The 17794-nt window shown below is 37.2% G+C and overlaps 1 protein-coding gene across 3 annotated transcripts in view; it reads right to left on the reverse strand.

The window, feature by feature from the left end:
- The window catches only part of MICU3 (mitochondrial calcium uptake family member 3), a 100089-nt gene that overhangs the window by 81204 nt on the left and 1091 nt on the right, over positions 1–17794 (reverse strand). The gene's annotated exons all lie outside the window — the stretch shown is intronic.

The raw sequence follows: 17794 nt of genomic DNA on the forward strand, positions 1-17794 counted from the left end.
AGAGATCACAAGTTGGCAGAGAGGCAGGCAGAGAGAGGAAGGGAAGCAGGCTGACTGCCAAGCAGAGAGCCCGATGCGGAGCTCGATCCCAGGACCCTGGGATTATGACCTGAGCCGAAGGCAGAGGCTTTAACCCACTGAGCCACCCAGGCGCCCCGGAGTTATCAGTTCTTATAATGAGAATTAGAAAGTTAAGGATATGATGTTTGAAGTAGTTGGTGGTACAAAAATATATTAATTATAGGAGTGCCTGGGTGGATTTTAATTTTCATTTGATTTAATAAAATCTTAAAAAAAAACCCAAAAAATATATAGATTAATTATATTAATGAAGTCACTCTTCTTCCTAGGCATACAGCTAGAGTATACTTCCCAGTATCTCTGGCACATAGATGTGACCATATGACTCAGTTTAGAAAATGTAAGAGGAATGGTAGTGATGCCTGGCCCATAAAATCTTGCCACAAGAAGGCTCCTTCTATGCTTCATCACCCCTTTTTGGCTAACTGGTATGGTGACACCCTGAGTAACCTTAGAAGCCACTTGTTGAAGATGGCAGAGTCACCATCATTCTAATGCCTGAATGACAAGCAATGGAGGAGAGCCACGTGCAGGCGTTTTCCTATCAACCCTACACAACCTGAGAATTCTTACATAAACAATAAGTAAGCTTTTATCAGGTTAACCCACTGAAACTTGAGGGTCTGTGTGTTACTACAAACTAGCTTATTCTGGGCGGCTGGGTAGGTCAGTTGGTTATGCCTTTGGCTCAGGTCATGATCCTGGAGGCCAGGTTTGAACCCCACATTGGTTCCCTGCTCCTTCCTCGCACACACATGCTTGCTCGCTTGCTCTCTCACTCACTCTCAAATAAACAAAAAACCTTTAAAACTAGCCTACCCTAACAAAATCATACTTGAATCTAATTCTGTATATAAAATTGACCTGAATCTTAGAAATGATGTGAATGTCTTAACAAGAAGCAGAAAATGAAAGCTTATAATTAATCTGGTGTTACCTTTTTTTTAAAAGATTTTATTTATTTATCTATTTAGAGAGAGACAACAAACCAGTGGGGGGGGGGGGGCAGAGGAAAAGGGAAAGAGAATCTCAAGCAGACTCCTCGCTGAGCACAGAGCCCAACATGGCATTGGATCCCATGATCCTGAGATCATGACCTGAGCTGAAATCAAGAGTCAGGTGTTTAACTGACTGGGTCACAAAGGTGCACCAACAATCTGGTATATCTTTCTGGAGAAGAGTACACTGTAGGACTGTGATATATTCTAAAAATTAAGGAAAACCTACCCAAGGATTTTATGTGGCTAAGGGTAGAATGTTTATTTTTTCAAGACTCTTTTCATCAGTAAAAACTGGCCTTAAATATACTCCCAAGTTTAACATTCTTATGGAACTAAATAAATGTAGTCACCTGTCTTTCATCAATCAATTTTATTTATTTTTAAATTTATTTTTATATTTTTGTCACTGAGACGATGAAGGTACTCTGCTCTTCTCTGCCACCAACTTCACCTAGGCACCAGTATCTGCCAAATAAATTCTTGATCACTGACGCTGGTAAATATGCCCTGGTTATATCACTTAACCACCTTGCCAACGGCAACTTTTACGCGCTCCTATTCACTTTTAAAGAGGACTTTGAGACATAACTCATGGTTTTCCTCATCACCCCAAATCATGTCAGAGAGAACGTCAGCATTCAATCTCATCCATCTAACAACTTAGCCTCAAAGCTCTCTAACTTCCCAACTTCAAAATTCAAGAAAAAAATTCTATCTCTACATTACATTATCACCAAGAACTGCTCCATCTCTTAGGCTACTGGGTACTGCTGGAGAAAAATTACGGACTCCAAACTCCTTTCTCTAGGTTTGCAGGAATATACCTTTATTCCTATGGAACTAGGATTGTGGGAAAGATAAAGGCAAATTTAGTTCTGAGGAAGTAATAAACTGAGCAAATTTACTTCTGATCATTTTCTCTGTGAAAATGGAGGTCATTTGCTTGAGACAGAACAAAATGAGGTGTGCTACAAAGTAGCTGTTGTAGGGTTAGAAATGGAGGTGCCGGGACATCTTAAAAGATTGTTAAACATATCTCCTTGTCACAGGTTTCTGTTTCCTAAGAATTTATACCTAGATAGAATTTCTGAATTATTAGACATGTGAATCTTCAATTTCCTATATAATGTCAAACTGTTTTCCAAAGATTTGTACTCCTACCAACAGAGTATGAGAATTTTTGTTGCCAAAAGTTATTGTCAATTTTTTAAAAACTTCACCAATCTAATTGTTAAGAAATGGTTCTTCATTATGGTTATAATTGCATTTCCCTATTATTAATAATGTTGATCATCTTTTCATGTGTTTGGTTTTCTGAGTATTTTTCCCTTAAATGGCCTGTTCAAACCCCCTGTCCATTTTTCTATTGTGTCTTTTCTAAAAAATGATTTGCAGGGCACCTGGGTGGCTTAGTTGGTTAAGCATCTGCCTTCAGCTCAGGTCATGATTCCAGGGTCCCAGAATCAAGTCCCACTTCAGGCTCCCTGCTCAGCAGGGAATCTACTCCTCCTTCTCCCTCTGTCCCTCCCCCAGCTCAGGCTCTCTCTCAAATAAATAAATAAAATCTTTAAAAAAATAAATAAAAAATAAAAAATGATTTGCAGATCATTGCCATTTATTTTGGATATTCTTTGCAAGTGCTATGCATTATTAGTATCTTCTGGCATTCCAAGACTTCTATTTTATTAGATATTTTTGTTTTAATCAAGTGAAATGTAGCAGTATCTCCCATTCTGGATTATGCTATTTGTTTTGTTTTGCAAATCCTCCCCCAACCTAGGGCCAAAGTTTTACCATCATATATATTCCTCAATGTATCTTGAGGTGTTTTTTTTTTTTTTTAATCACATTTAGGATTCTAATTGACCTCTATTATTATGGCATGAGGCAGACATCTAATTTTATTTTTGTTTCCCACATAGAACACTTCACCTTTAATCAAGCCTTATTGTCTTCCATATCCCTGTAGCTCAATATTTGAGGACCACCTTATTTAAACTCCTTTCAGCTCAGTAATAATTACTATTTTTGTTGTAGTATGTAGTCAATGTTTAAGAATTACTTCATTTTTTTTACCAACTTTGTATTCACCATTCCTTCTTGAATTTCAACCTTCATTTTATGATCATGTCTTCCTCATATCCATTCTTCAGTAATTCTTTTAACAACGATCTGAAGCTGTCCCAATCTTATAAAAATGAATTTAATTTATCTTCATTCCTAAATGACAATTTACCTAGGTACAGAAATCTAAGATAGCAATTGCATTCTCTCAGCATTTTGAAGACATATAATACTGTCTTCTGAATTCTATCTATTGTCACTAATTAGTCTTCAATCAGACCAGCTACTTTTCCTTTGTACAAATCTGGCCTGCTTCTCTTTATCTTTGATTTTAGCCAGTTATCTGGCTAACTACAGATTTATTATTATTTATCCCATCCAGGACAGTTTTTACTTCCTAAATCTGGGGATTAACATCTTTGGTCCTTTCTGAGAACTGTTCAACCATTTCCCTTAGAATATTACCTATCTCATTCTCTCAGTTTGTACCCACAACAGACAAATTTTAGACCCAGTCTATTTTCCATGTCTGTTAAACTCTCCTTAATATTTACCATTTCTTTAAAAGTGTTACATTCTGTGCAGTTTCTTCAAATCTATCATCCAGATTACTAATTGCCTCTTACTAAATTTTATATGCTGTGTTACCTATCCAGCCTTCAAGGACTATATTTTACATGTGTAGAAAGTCTTTATTGATTTTTTCACTGATTTTTCATTACCTTTAATCATTTAGATACACTTAACTTACAGATTCAACCAAATTATCCTATTTTTTTAATTGTTAGGAATCCACTCAGTTTATTAACTCTTTTTTAATAAAACTTCATATATTTTGTACTTTGGGATTAATGAGCTTACCCTCTTCCAGACCTTTTCTGTAGGAATTACATATGGCCAGTGTTCACATTATTTCCCTCCAAAAAATTTTTGTATTTCTGTCAGTGACATCAGTTTTTTCTCTGTTTGGGTAACATAAATTCTGACTCTGAACCCATATGAGGTAGTAAGGGACCATATTTGTACATTCTCAGAAAACGTTTTTTTCCACCTGGAGTCCAGACAGACACCGTCAGGTTTCCCTATCATCACACTAGGAAAACGATTTTTTTCTAGTCAATTCTTTTGAAGAGGGCTCTGGGTGTCTCAATTTCAACTTACCAAGGTCTTCTTTCCATTCCCAAACAGGCATTAAAATCCAAGTGTCTACAATTTTAGGAATAATAAACCACTGCTTGCCCAAGTAAGTCACAGCTCACGCTGTTCTAGTTTCCTCTTTAATTCTGCACCTGGCAATTTTCCTTAATGTCTTAAGTACAGTATGGTATTTAAAAGGATGTTTAAGATATTTTTATGACAGATTATATAGTATGCTATATTGTTAAAACCAGAAGTCTAAAACATTTATTTTATTAAATGGGCATTCCATAATTTATTTATGAGCATTTTCATTTCACTTACAAGGAAAAAAAAGCCATTTTCCTAATACAATATACTTCATATCTAAGAAAAATGGATAGATACCTATTACTCATTCTCTAGTTTTTCCTTAGAAAGGAAACAGATTTTTAGCTAGGTACAATAGCACACAGAATAAAGGTTACATTCATCAGGTTTTATTGTAGTTAGCTATATAAGCTAAGTAAAAATGACTATTTTGACTAAATTGTGGCCAGTAAAATGTAAATGAAAGTGCTTTTTGAGACTTCCTGAAAGGCCCATTGAAAAGGAGCTGACTCTGCTATTCAGAGCCCAGGTAAGTAAAGGCTAAGTGACTCATTTCTCCTGATCCCAAGCCATCTGCTCCTATGCCACCTTATTTTCACTTAATTCAGCCAATCTTATTTCTATAATCTCTTTAATCCCTGAGTTTAAAGTTGTTGTAGAGGCATGGACGGGACTAGAAGAGATTACTAGAAGAGATTATGCTGAGTGAAATAAGTCAAGCAGACAGAGTCAATTATCATATGGTTTCACTTATTTGTGGAGCATAACAAATAGCATGGAGGACATGGGGAGATGGAGAGGAGAAGGGAGTTGGGGGAAATTGGAAGGGGAGGAGAATCATGAGAGACTATGGACTCTGAAAAACAAACTGAGGGTTTTGAAGGGGCGGGGTGGGGAGAGGTTGGGGGAACCAGGTGGTGGGTATTATAGAGGGCACGGATTGCATGGAGCACTGGGTGTGGTGCAAAAATAATGAATACTGTTATGCTGAAAATAAAAAATAAATTAAAAAAAAAGAAAAAAAAAGTTGTTGTAGAGGGCATTCGTAAGTAGAAATCGGTAAGCAGATCACTATAGAGGGAGGACGTGTGGGAAAGGAAAGGGTGGAAGCTCTATATTTTCCCAAGCTCAACTATTTTATGAAGATCACAGTCGCTTTTAGATTAGAGTATAGTGCTGTGACTTACTCAGTACAATACCACGGTGCCTTTACAGATTATTCTAGGTTAGGTACCTCAGACCCCTCCGTCTGTCAAAACCCTGATGCCTAATACTAGTACCAAAGGACTTAAACTCACTCCCTAGGGAACCACTCTGCTATCCTACACTTAAGAAAGCACAGCTGCAGATACTTGCAGTTTATAGTATATTCAAGAATACTACTTTCTCAAAAAAGAAAAGAGAGAGAGAGAGAATGGCGCTTTTCTGTAGAATCTAAGAAACCTTCCTTAATGAAACCTATCACCAAAATATGAAAAAGACATGTTTCTAGAACTTCTCTATCAGCCTATAATCAAATAATATACCTTCGGGTCCCTGAGTTAACTTCTGTTCTTACTTATCTGACATTCAGATAATCCCCCTGTAGTTCACTCCTCCATATCCTTCCAATTTTCACCATTCTACTGAAGATCAATGTGCAAGCCAATCCCTGGCTTTCACCATGTTCTGAATTCTGCTGGGCGGGGGATGTGGATAAAATACCTAAGACACAAAGATCTACCCTCCTATAATTTGCCAGCAAATGGCAGGCACGTTGATGTCTGCCTGCTTGCCTGCAGTTTTACAAAAAAAATTTTTTTTTAAAGATTTTATTTATTTGTCAGAGACAGAGGGAGAGAGAGTGCGCGAGCACAGGCAGACAGAGAGGCAGGCAGAGGCAGAGGGAGAAGCAGGCTCCCTGCCGAGCAAGGAGCCCGATGTGGGACTCGATCCCAGGACCCTGGGATCATGACCCGAGCCGAAGGCAGCTGCTTAACCAACTGAGCCACCCAGGCGTCCCCAGTTTTACAAATTTTTAAAATAAGTATTATAATAATTCAGGATAAGTTCTAGATCCTAGTTCAGGATAAGTTCTAGATTTTACTTATTTGGTGATACATATGAAATATTTTTGATAATTAAATATTTAGTTCATAATATAACCCAGTATTTGTGCTTCTTATAAAATTTAGGATTTTAGATTCATAGTATGAATTACATCCCAAATAGGATGTGATTAAGTCTGTATTATAAAATACTTGAATCAAAGTTCTTATCTAACTTTGAAGATGATGATGAAGTAATCACCAGGGCTGGCAAATCAGGGAACAGGACAGGCATATGCAACAATACATGTACACAGTACTGGACCAAAAGGTTAATTAAAGTTGACCCTTGAAAAATGTGGGAGTTAGGGGCACCAAACCCTGTACAGTTGAAAATCCATGGATAACTTTTAATTGCCACAAAACCTAACAACCAATAGCCTCCTGTTAACAGAAAGCCCTGAAAGTCGATTAACAATTATTTTGTATGTTATGTATATTCTATACTAGATTCTTACAATAAAATAAGCTGAAGAAAAGAAAATGTTTTAGGAAAATCAAAAGGAAGAGAAAATACATTTACAGTACTGTATTTATGAAAAAAAAATCTGTGTATAAACGGACCTACGCAGTGCAAACCCCTGTTGTTAAGGACCAACTGCATTCGGAAGAAGTTTAGATGATCCTATTTGAATATAACTAATTTTAACAGGTTGGAGCTAGCTTAAACTGGACATAACCTATGGAGCCTTTCTGACCTGATGTGGAACTGGTTAGGAAAATCCCATTTTGAATTGTTCCAAGCAACTGAATAATCCATTATATCCCTTCCAAAGAAAAGATAATCCAAATATCTCACCTAGTCAATATTTACATATCAATTAGACATCATCCTTATAAAAAAAGCAGAAAAAAATCAAATTATTTGAAATTCTTCTATATACACTTTCTGTATTCTAAATTCTGGAGTTGGAGTATTAAATGAATAAAAGGTAACCTTTTTTTTTACTCTCTGTAAAATAAATAAAAATCTTTAAAAAAAAAAGTGACTCTTCGATGAACATACACTTACTATGCTAATCAATTAAATGATACAGCACTAAATTTCCACATTATATTTTGCTTATATAATCTATCAATATGTCAAAGCATTAAGGAGTAAAGTGTTACTTAAAAAGCAGAGGAGAGGGCACCTGGGTGGCTCAGTGGGTTAAGCCTCTGCCTTCAGCTCAGGTCATGATCTCAGGGTCCTGGGATCGAGCCCCGAATTGGGCTCTCTGCTCAGCAGGGAGCCTGCTTCCCCCTCTCTCTGCCTGCCTCTCTGCCTCTCCTCTCTTTTTTTAAAAAAAAAAAAAGTAGAGGAGAAACATATCTAGAAAATCTGTGTAGTACACAAAAGACTGGACATTTTCCTTAATGCTAGATAGATAATGTCATAAATAAAACTTGTTTGATTTTTTTTTTAAGATTTTATTTATTTATTTGACAGACAGAGATCACAAGTAGGCAGAGAGGCAGGCAGAGAGAGAAGGGAAGAAGCAGGCTCCCTGCTGAGCAGAGAGCCGGACACAGGGCTTGATCCCAGAACCCTGAGATCATGACCTGAGCCGAAGGCAGAGGCTTTAACCCACTGAGCCACCCAGGTGCCCCACTTTTTTGATTTTTAATCACATTTTTCTCCAACATAAGAGTGTTTACACTAAACAAAGTAAAGTTACTCAAATTCTTAGTGTTTGGGACAACAATTACGGGAGATCAGTGAGAATTAATAATATTATCTCCAGTTTAAACTTGCCCATCAAGTTTAAATAAAAGAATAAAATCTTTAGTGTTTTGTAAGTTTGGTCCACTTCCTACGTAAGTTAAATATTACATCATGGGTTAAAAAACGTACTAATTAGATCATATTACTAAAGTCTGTGCATCTTAAAAGGTGGAATAACATACACAAGAATTAAAATAGCAAAAGCTGTGACCATGTGAAAGTATCCATTAAAAAACTTCTACATTTCATGAACAAGTTAAAAAAGATTTCATGGTTTTCTAGTGGTTTGTGTTCTTTTTAATGGCTGTTTCAATCCACCACTCTCCAAATCTATCAAGTTTACTCTACAAATTTCTATTATCTTGCTCTCAGGCGATAACATCACCTTCTATTTTATAGCAAAATAGTAACCATCAGGCAAAAACTCCTTCAACCACTTGCTACTAAAAATGAATAATTTCTGTGTCCTTCCTTTCCTTCTTCCTATTACACCAGAAATGCCATTGTTCCTATTATCTAAGATTAAATTCTTCCCTAGTGCTTTAACTTTCATTTCCCACCTGTACCCTGGTTCTTGACAAATCAATTAACACCCCCTCCTTCCTTTGGTTTAGTGTTTCTCCTCTTACCTTCAACATTTAAATCTTTTTTTTTTTTTTTTTTAGATTTTATTTATTTAATGACAGAGAGAGAGAGAGAGAGATCACAAGTAGACAGAGAGGCAGGCAGAGAGAGGAGGAAGCAGGCTCCCTGCTGAGCAGAGAGCCCGATGCGGGGATCTATCCCAGGACCCTGGAGGCAGAAGCAGAGGCTTTAACCCACTGAGCCACCCAGGGTATATAAAGGGTATACCATCTAAAAAAAAATAAATCAAATCTATGTTCCTTAAGCTATTGCCCTCGCTTCTCTCCTTGACAGCCAAATTTATAAAAGTATTGTCAACACTTACCTCATCTTGTCCACATCACCTCTTACTTTTACCCTCAGCTTCTCCAACTATAATTTGATTTTCACCTCCAAGATATCACCAAGATCATCCATGAACTTCTTATTGCTGAATCCAGTGAATACTTTCTATTGCTCATCTAAGATGAACTCCTCTGGTAAAGCTCACTGATACTGACTATAGTACTACTTGTCTGAAGTACTTACTACCTTCTGTTGGCTTCCATGACTCTCATGGTTTTACCAGTCTAGACATTACTTCTCAGCTTTTTGTAGCGTTCTGCTTTTCTGACAGTTTTTTACATCACTGATGCTCACCAGGACGCGTTCCTTAGGGGCTTTTCTCTTTATGTTCTATATATTCTTTTTTTTTTTAAAGATTTTTATTTATTTATTTGACAGAGAGAGATCACAAATAGGCAGAGAGCAGGCAGAGAGAGAGAGAGAGAGGAGGAAGCAGGCTCCCTGCTGAGCAGAGAGCCCGATGCGGCACTCGATCCCAGGACCCTGAGATCATGACCTGAGCCGAAGGCAGCGGATTAACCCACTGAGCCACCCAGGCGCCCCGATGTTCTATATATTCTAAACAATGTCATCCATTCTTATGACTTTCGATGCTTGGCGATTTTCAAATCTATTGTTATAAGCACAGATTTCGCCCCTAAGCTTCTGACCTATGTATCCAACTGGAAGTTTCCCTTCAGCTGTCCAGAAGACACCCTGATCCACTGTAGTTAAAAACATCATTCATGCACACTCCCCCCAACCTTTTTTTTTTCTCCCGAGGACCTAGTCTCAATGAACTGCTGCACAATCCACCTAGCGCCCAAGACAAAAACTTGAATATCACCCAGATTCTCCCATCTCTCTCATCCCTAAAATCTAGTCAACTACCAATCCTCGTTGATCCTACCTCTTGAAATTCTCTCCAGTGTGGGAACTCCTCATGGCTTCACTGCTATTTTCCTAGTAAAGTTATAACCATTTTTTGTCTAAAGAAATATTATGGGTAAAAACCATCTGACATAGATTTTTTAAAATTAAAGAATATAGAGAATCATACCCTCTAGCACTCTCATCTAAGAAGTAACAGCATCTTGCCTGGCCTCCTCCCTTTCAGCACTGCGTCCCTCCCTCTACTTTCCCTATCCAATCAAAGTGATATTCCTAAAATGCAATTTTGATTATATCATCCTCGTGACTAAAAATCTATAATGTCTCCCTACTCTTAAGGTAAAGTTCAAATTCCTTGTCTTAGAAGGTCTTGTACTATCTGCCCCCTGATCACCTTCTAGCCAACTATCTGATCACTCTTGCCTCAAATTCTCTGCTATACCTCCACACTGATCTTTCAATTCTGGAAACATGCTACGCTTGTTCTCATACATGTTATTTCCTCCTGGAACACATGTCTTCACCCACTTCGTCTCCTTGTTTCCCTAATAATTCCTACCTATCTTTTATATCTCAATTTAGACATTACTTCTCCCAGGAAGCCATGCTTAATGTCCCAAGCCTGGGCTTTACGTCCCTCCTGTATGATCCCATTGTACACTCTATTTTTCCCATCACACCACTTTAGCATATTGCATTACAATTATTCTGTATCCTCACTAGACCATAAGCTACAAAAGGACATGAGTTTTATTTCATCCACAAATAAATCTCTAGTACATACTACACTTCAATAAACATTCCTTGAGTAAAGTATTTGAATGAAAAATGGATGAGTGGAAAGATGGATAAATTGTTTCTAAATGAAAAATGAAATGGAAATCTTGATTTTTATAGCTATGAAACTGAAAATAAATGCTTAATACATGAATCTTAAGAAATATTAATCATTTTAGGGCGCCTAGATGGCTCAGTGGGTTAAAGCCTCTGCCTTCGGCTCGGGTCATGATCCCAGGGTCCTGGGATCGAGCCCTGCATCGGGCTCTCTGCTCAGCAGGGAGACTGCTTCCTCCTCTCTCTCTCTGCCTGTCTCTCTGCCTACTTGTGATCTCTCTCTCTCTGTGAAATAAATAAAATCTTTTAAAAAAATATTAATCATTTTGATAGAATCATGTACTTTAAGATAAATGACCTTCCCTAATACTTTTCTAGGACAGGAACAGGTAATATTCTTTAGCACACTATGTATACCATTTAAAAGAGAAAGAAGTGGAGGGGAAAGAGATTGAAGGAGCCAGTTAGTGATGGAACTGCTGTATTGATAGTAACTAAGAGACTTTTGAAAACTGGTATGGGAAATCTGGTAGTCAACAGTTTAGATATATAATTTTACATGAGCAACTAGCTCAAAGTAAAAACATTAAAGTACTTAATACTAAAAGCTAGGGGCGTGTGGGTGGCTCAGTGGGTTAAAGCCTCTGCCTTCAGCTCGGGTCATGATCCCAGCTCTCTGGGATCAGACCACATCAGGCTCTCTGCTCTGCAGGCAGCCTGCTTCTTTCTCTCTCTCTCTCTCTCTGCCTGCCTCTCTGCCTACTTGTGATCTCTGTCAAATAAATAAATAAAATCTTTAAAAATATATACTAAAAGCTAAGGACTCTAAAGAGAATGAATTTGTTGTCTTCTCATATACTTAGAGAAGAAAACAAAAATGTATGCACTCTGCACCTACTATCTAATGAAACTAAAATTAGTTACTGAATTCAAATATACTACTAATATTATGACTTAGTGTCCAATCATGAATCCTCACAGATAACACAAAGAGGTGATACACCCATTATTTTACCTTGCATTAGCTTTCTAATATCTAAAGTCAAATGAAAATTTGCATGGATGAGGTGATTTTGTGAAAGCAAGCTTTTTAAAGAACTGTCATAATAAAATATTGTAACTTATTTCAGGAGTTAGCATTCATTCAGTTATTAAGTAAGAATTTATTAAAATCTTAAGAGCTACAAAATCTATGTGCTATATGGAAGATGAATGAAACCACCCTCAAAGAAGCTTCAAAAATTTAGGGTTAATATAATTGTTTTAATAATCTCAAATATCTTCTTTAATCTTTACGTAGAAAATGGCATCCATTTCTCAAAAATTACTAAAGATAAAGTATATATTCAGTTCAATAAGGAAGCTACATTTTACTTTACTCAGTATTCATAAACAGTCCAGCTCCAAATTACATAAACAGAATTACATGTCGGAATTCGAGAATCAACTAGGAAGTGACATTAAACCCAAATACTATTTACCTGAATTCCAATTCAAAATACAACTCAATGTTTTTATTATATTTTTTAATGTGGAGATTATAGAGATCAAGGAAAAAAAAAAACTGGTATGCACCGTCATTCAAACCGATTGCTGTGCACTATTTTACAATTTCCAAGTCTTAGAAGAGAATTACAGATGAGAATTTTTAAATTTAAATTCAAAATCATGAGAGTTTCATTTCCTGATTCCCAGTGTGGATCTGAATAAAGACATCCATAAAATGTAACAATCTTTCACTGCAACCCAAAAAGTACATGCACTTTTATAACTCCTCGCTTGGTATAACCAGAAAAAGAATATATTTTTTTCCAAATTCATCCAAATTTTATTCTGTGATACTTAGGAAAAAAATAATCTATACTTAAATCACTGTACATGAATCCATAACATGATCATACCTCGAGAATGTGCGTAGACCCTGGTGAATTTGCCATGAAGTGATCCAGAAAACAAAAAGAGGGGATCACCCACCTAGTTTAGCCTCCCTATACAAAATGTTATCCTGCACAGAATTAACCTATCCTCAGTTTTACACCTCTGAGGTTTCTCTCTATACAAATTTAGGAATCTTCTCCATTTACACCTCTGGCAGATTCTTCAATATTCTGGGGAAGAATAAGCATAACTTCCTGTCTCAAAATGTGCTGCCTTGGAGTGGAAAAGATAGATAATGAAAGAAATTTTAAAAATGCACAATTATTGGCAATTATTATAGAACTATACCAAAGAAATACAAATACTGTTCTCTTTTCCACTTGAAAGTAAAACTATGTGCAAGTCACAAAATGATGTATTCTGTACAATAAGTAAAATATGTATTAAAGTGTATTAAGCAAACTAAATTTTTTTTTATTTTGAACCTTTTGAAACAAAAAAGCAACCCTAGAACAAAATTTCTCCACTAATAAAAATAATGTTTTAAGGATAAAATTGTAGAGTTCTCAACAGAATCTTGTCTCTCATCTCTTTATAATATTAATAAAGTTCAAGGCTATGTTTACTGAAAAATTTTGGCAAGCCAAACTTGCACAATTAAAATAAATACAGTGTCACGTGATTGGTCTCCTAAAGCCTGGAATTTTGACCTTGACCGAAGTCTTCTGAATTCTAATGCTAAAAATAACCAGCATTTAGATGAAAAAAAATATTAAACTATTAATTCTCACAGAATGTGGTTGTGCCTTTTCAATGCATATATCCCATGCAAATGTTTAGCCTGGGCTTATTCATTGGACAAAAATGTATTGTGTGTCTACCAGGGCTAGGCCCCATATCAAGCAATGAAGATATAAAGGAGACACGACCAACACAGTGCCCCTCCTTAAAGTGCTAGAAAAAGCAGAGAAGACAAAGAATTGCAAAAAGTCATCACTAGGAGTATAGGATATGCAGGGGGCATTTTTAAGGGAAAGCATCCTGGAGAAGGTGAGAGTCAATGTCTTAAAAACAAAAATCTTCAAGGCTATGGTAATAGAACTGTCTATCTGTAAGTTATGGCTATTCACACCTAGCAGTTAAATTCTATATTCTGTAACATGTTACAGGTTAATTTATTATTAGGTTTATGTTTAGCATAACATGCTGCTTAAAAGAAGTTTTATAAATCAAATTTCTCATAGTTTTAAGCCACAAAAGGAATAATTTCTACCAGTTCAGTAAAATCAAATGAGCATAACGAGTAAAGTGGCAACACAGGTTTAAATATTTCTGAAAAATGGAAGGCTGCCTTCATGAGTTTCTTTCTTTTTTTTTTTTTTTTTTTTAAAGATTTTATTTATTTATTTGACAGACAGAGATCACAAGTAGGCAGAGAGGCAGGCAGAGAGGCAGGCAGAGAGAGAGGAGGAAGCAGGCTCCCTGCTGAGCAGAGAGCCCGATGCGGGACTTGATCCCAGGACTCTGAGATCATGACCTGAGCCGAAGGCAGCGGCTTAACCCACTGAGCCACCCAGGCGCCCTCATGAGTTTCTTTCGATCTCTTTCTCACTTAACCACAATAAAACCACAGTAAAAGGATTTTTTTTTTTTTTTAAAGATAGAAACATATAAGAACTAAGAAAGAGAAGAGGAAAGGAGACTAAAACAATCAAAAGAATTCATCAAAATTTTGACAAAATGGAGAAGATGAAGGAGTGATAACTGACCTGGGGCGGGGGGCAGAGTGCCCCTATACTCTCAATACTGGAAGACTGAGGAGGAGGAGACCAGATGGAAGTGAGCTGACTGGAAATGCAGACCCAAGAAAGGATAAGATCTTAGGAATTCAAGGAGTGGTGAAGTTAGAGTAAGTGATGGGGCTGAAAACAGAGCATTAGATAACAATAGTTGTAAAAACATCACTGGATACTTCCCCAACACACAGGCTCTCACATACAGGTGCATGTGCACCTGCACCTAGATTACAGCTCCTGCAACTTCTCCTATTCTTTGGAAAAACTCAATGACACCAGAGAAGAGGACTTATAAAACAGTGACATTTGGGGGCACCTGGGTAGTTCAAGTGGTTAAGCATCTGACTTGATTTCAGCTTAGGTAATAATCTCACGGTTGTGAGACTGAGTCCCACATTGGGCTCCACACTGGGCATGGAGCCTGCTTAAGATTCTCTTTCTCTGTCTCCCTCTGATGCTCTCCCCTCCCTCTCTTAAACAAAACAAAACAAAACAAAACCATAAACAAAAAAAGCACTGACATCTGGATGCCACTCTATTAAGAAGCCCAGATCGCCAAATGAAAAGCCATTCTCATGTACAAAGAGCTTCTGAGTAGCTCTCAAATATAGAGAGGCAACAACTACAGATATGTGAGGAAAACTTCCAAAATAGAAGTGAGAGCTTAGAAAATCAAACAGGAACAAAAATTAACCTGGAAGAAACAACACAATGCACAAAGTGGAAGACAATTAAAAAACAAAACAAAACTATGATTAATATCCTTACAGTAAAAAGAGAAATTTAGCAGCCATAAAACAAAACAGAAGGCTGTACCAAAGGAACACTAAAGAACAAAAAAATAGTTTTGAGTTAAAAAATTAGAATGACTGAAATAAAACTTAGAAAAATTAGAATGACTGAAAGTTTTATTTCAATAGGACAGCTGGAAGAAGAGTCAAAAATAGCTCCCATAAAAACAAGCAAACAAGGGGCGCCTGGGTGGCTCAGTGGGTTAAGCCTTTGCCTTCAGCTCAGGTCATGATCCCAGAGTCCTGGGATCGAGCCCCGAATTAGGCACTGCACTCGATGGCAAGGCTGCTTCCTCCTCCCTCTCTGCCTGCCTCTCTGCCTACTTGTGATCTCTCTCTCTGACAATTAAATAAATAAAATCTTTAAAAAACAACAACAACAAGCAAACAAGCAAGAAGATTAAAAAGTTAGAAGATTAGAATTAGATTAGGATCTGTCAGGAGGTATAACTTCAGACTAACAGGTTCCAGAAAAAGAAAAGAGAAAATGGAGCAATGGAAATTGTCAAAGAAATAATACAAGAAGAACATACAGAACTTTCAAACATGAATTTTTATATAGAAAGGATCCTCAAGTTCCCATCGCAATAGATGAAAAAATGCCCACATAAAGCTCTTTATTATGAGTTTCAAAAAGCAGGGGGTAAAAAGAGATTTATAAAAGTTTTCAGGGAGCCTGGGTGGTTCAGTTGGTTAATCGTCTGTCTTTAGGTCAGGTCACCATCCCAGGGTCCTGGGACTGAGTCCTGCATCAGGTTCCCTGTTCCATGGGGAGTCTGTTTCTCCCTACTCTTTCCCCCTTGTTCTGAGATCTCTCTCTCATTCTCTTTCAAATAAATAAAATCTTAAAAGAAAAAAAGTTCTCAAAGAGGGGGAAGATTCATTATAAAACAAATAATCAGAATTGTGTGATTAGAGACTTGGGAAGAGTCAGACAGAGGCCTCTGGTATCATTTACAGAGGAATTTTTATAAACACTAAGCAATTATAACATAATAGGTACAAATAAACAAATAAATGAATAAAATTACAACAAATTTATTGAATGCTCACCACATGCTAGGGGTACAATTCTATTTAAAATGTATTAATTTAATTTTCATAATTATGGAGGAAGACACTATTAAGTGAGGTCTTTTTTTTAAAAAAGGTTTTATTTATTTATTTGAGAGAGAAGGAGCACAAGCAGGGGGCGGGGCCGAGGGAGAGGGAGAAACAAAACTCCCCACTGAGTGCAAAGCCAGATGTGGGGTTCAATCCCAGGGCCCTGAGATCATGACCTGAAGTCAGATGCTTAACCCACTGAGCCATCCAGGCGCCCCAAGTGTGGTCTTTTAAAAACTACTATACTATCTCTCAATTTTAAAAGCAAAATAAGCTTTCGGGGCACCTGGGTGGCTCAGTCGGCTGAGCCTCTGCCTTTGGCTCAAGTCATGTTCTCAGGGTCCTGGGAATGAGCCCCGAGGCGGGCTCCCTGCTCAGCAGGTAGTGTGTCTCTCCCTCTCCCCACCCCCATGCATGTGTTGTATGTGCACTCTCAAATAAAATAAATCTTTAAAAAAAAAAAAAGTAAAATTAATTTTAAAACAGAAGAAAATACTGTTTTAATGCTCTCTACCTTCCTAATCTGCTTCCAGATCAACTATGGTTGGTGAAAAATTCTATCTTGGTCAATGGGGACACAAGTTTAATGTACTGGGGGGTGGAGAGAAGAGGAGTAGCAGATGAAAGTTGAGGGAATTTGCTGCTAGCATTTTACATATTCATTGTACAAAAGCACTTTATGCTATGTATTTATAATTTGCAGCTAGAACGTCTGTAGCACAGTGGATTCCCTGATTTAAACACATCAACGGCCTCCACCAAAAGAACTGAGGCACTTACCTCAGACCACCAACCTGTGTTTGGCCAAAGAATAAAGAATACATTTCATTAAAGTTAAAAACAGAATAGCTACCTCTTTTCTAAATTTTTGTCATCTCAGCCCTTCACAGTCTTTGGTCTTGCAAAGAAAACTTCCCTAAATGACTCCTAGCCATTTACACGACTATTTATTAACTACAACGATAGGACAAAAACATCGTGCCCCACGCACTCTTGCCCTACCTCATCTTTACCTCTCACTATCAGTTGCATAATGATACTTGAACATTTCATTGAAAGATCTTCTGGAGGAGTTAGCCTCTTTCAGTTTCCTATTTGTGTTGTCCTATCCATCTTCTCACTTACTTTCCTCACTTCAGAGTTTCTGATTTGGCGGTGGAGTGGGAGGCGATGTATACTCTTCTGAACAGATTTGTGTTTTTTCCATTTCCAATCTGGGGATATCTCCTTCTTTCTGACCATAATAAGGAAGTTACTCGGTTTGGGCATTTATTCTCTTGGGACTAATAAAGTGCTATCCAATAATGTTGTTACTTTTTAGACCTCAGACCACTGCTTCAAAACTCATCCTCCTGCCCTGGACCTCCTGGGTCATTTGCTGTTACCT

The sequence above is a fragment of the Mustela lutreola genome, chromosome 18, assembly GCF_030435805.1.
Source record: "Mustela lutreola isolate mMusLut2 chromosome 18, mMusLut2.pri, whole genome shotgun sequence".
NCBI classification, from domain to species: Eukaryota; Metazoa; Chordata; class Mammalia; order Carnivora; family Mustelidae; genus Mustela; species Mustela lutreola.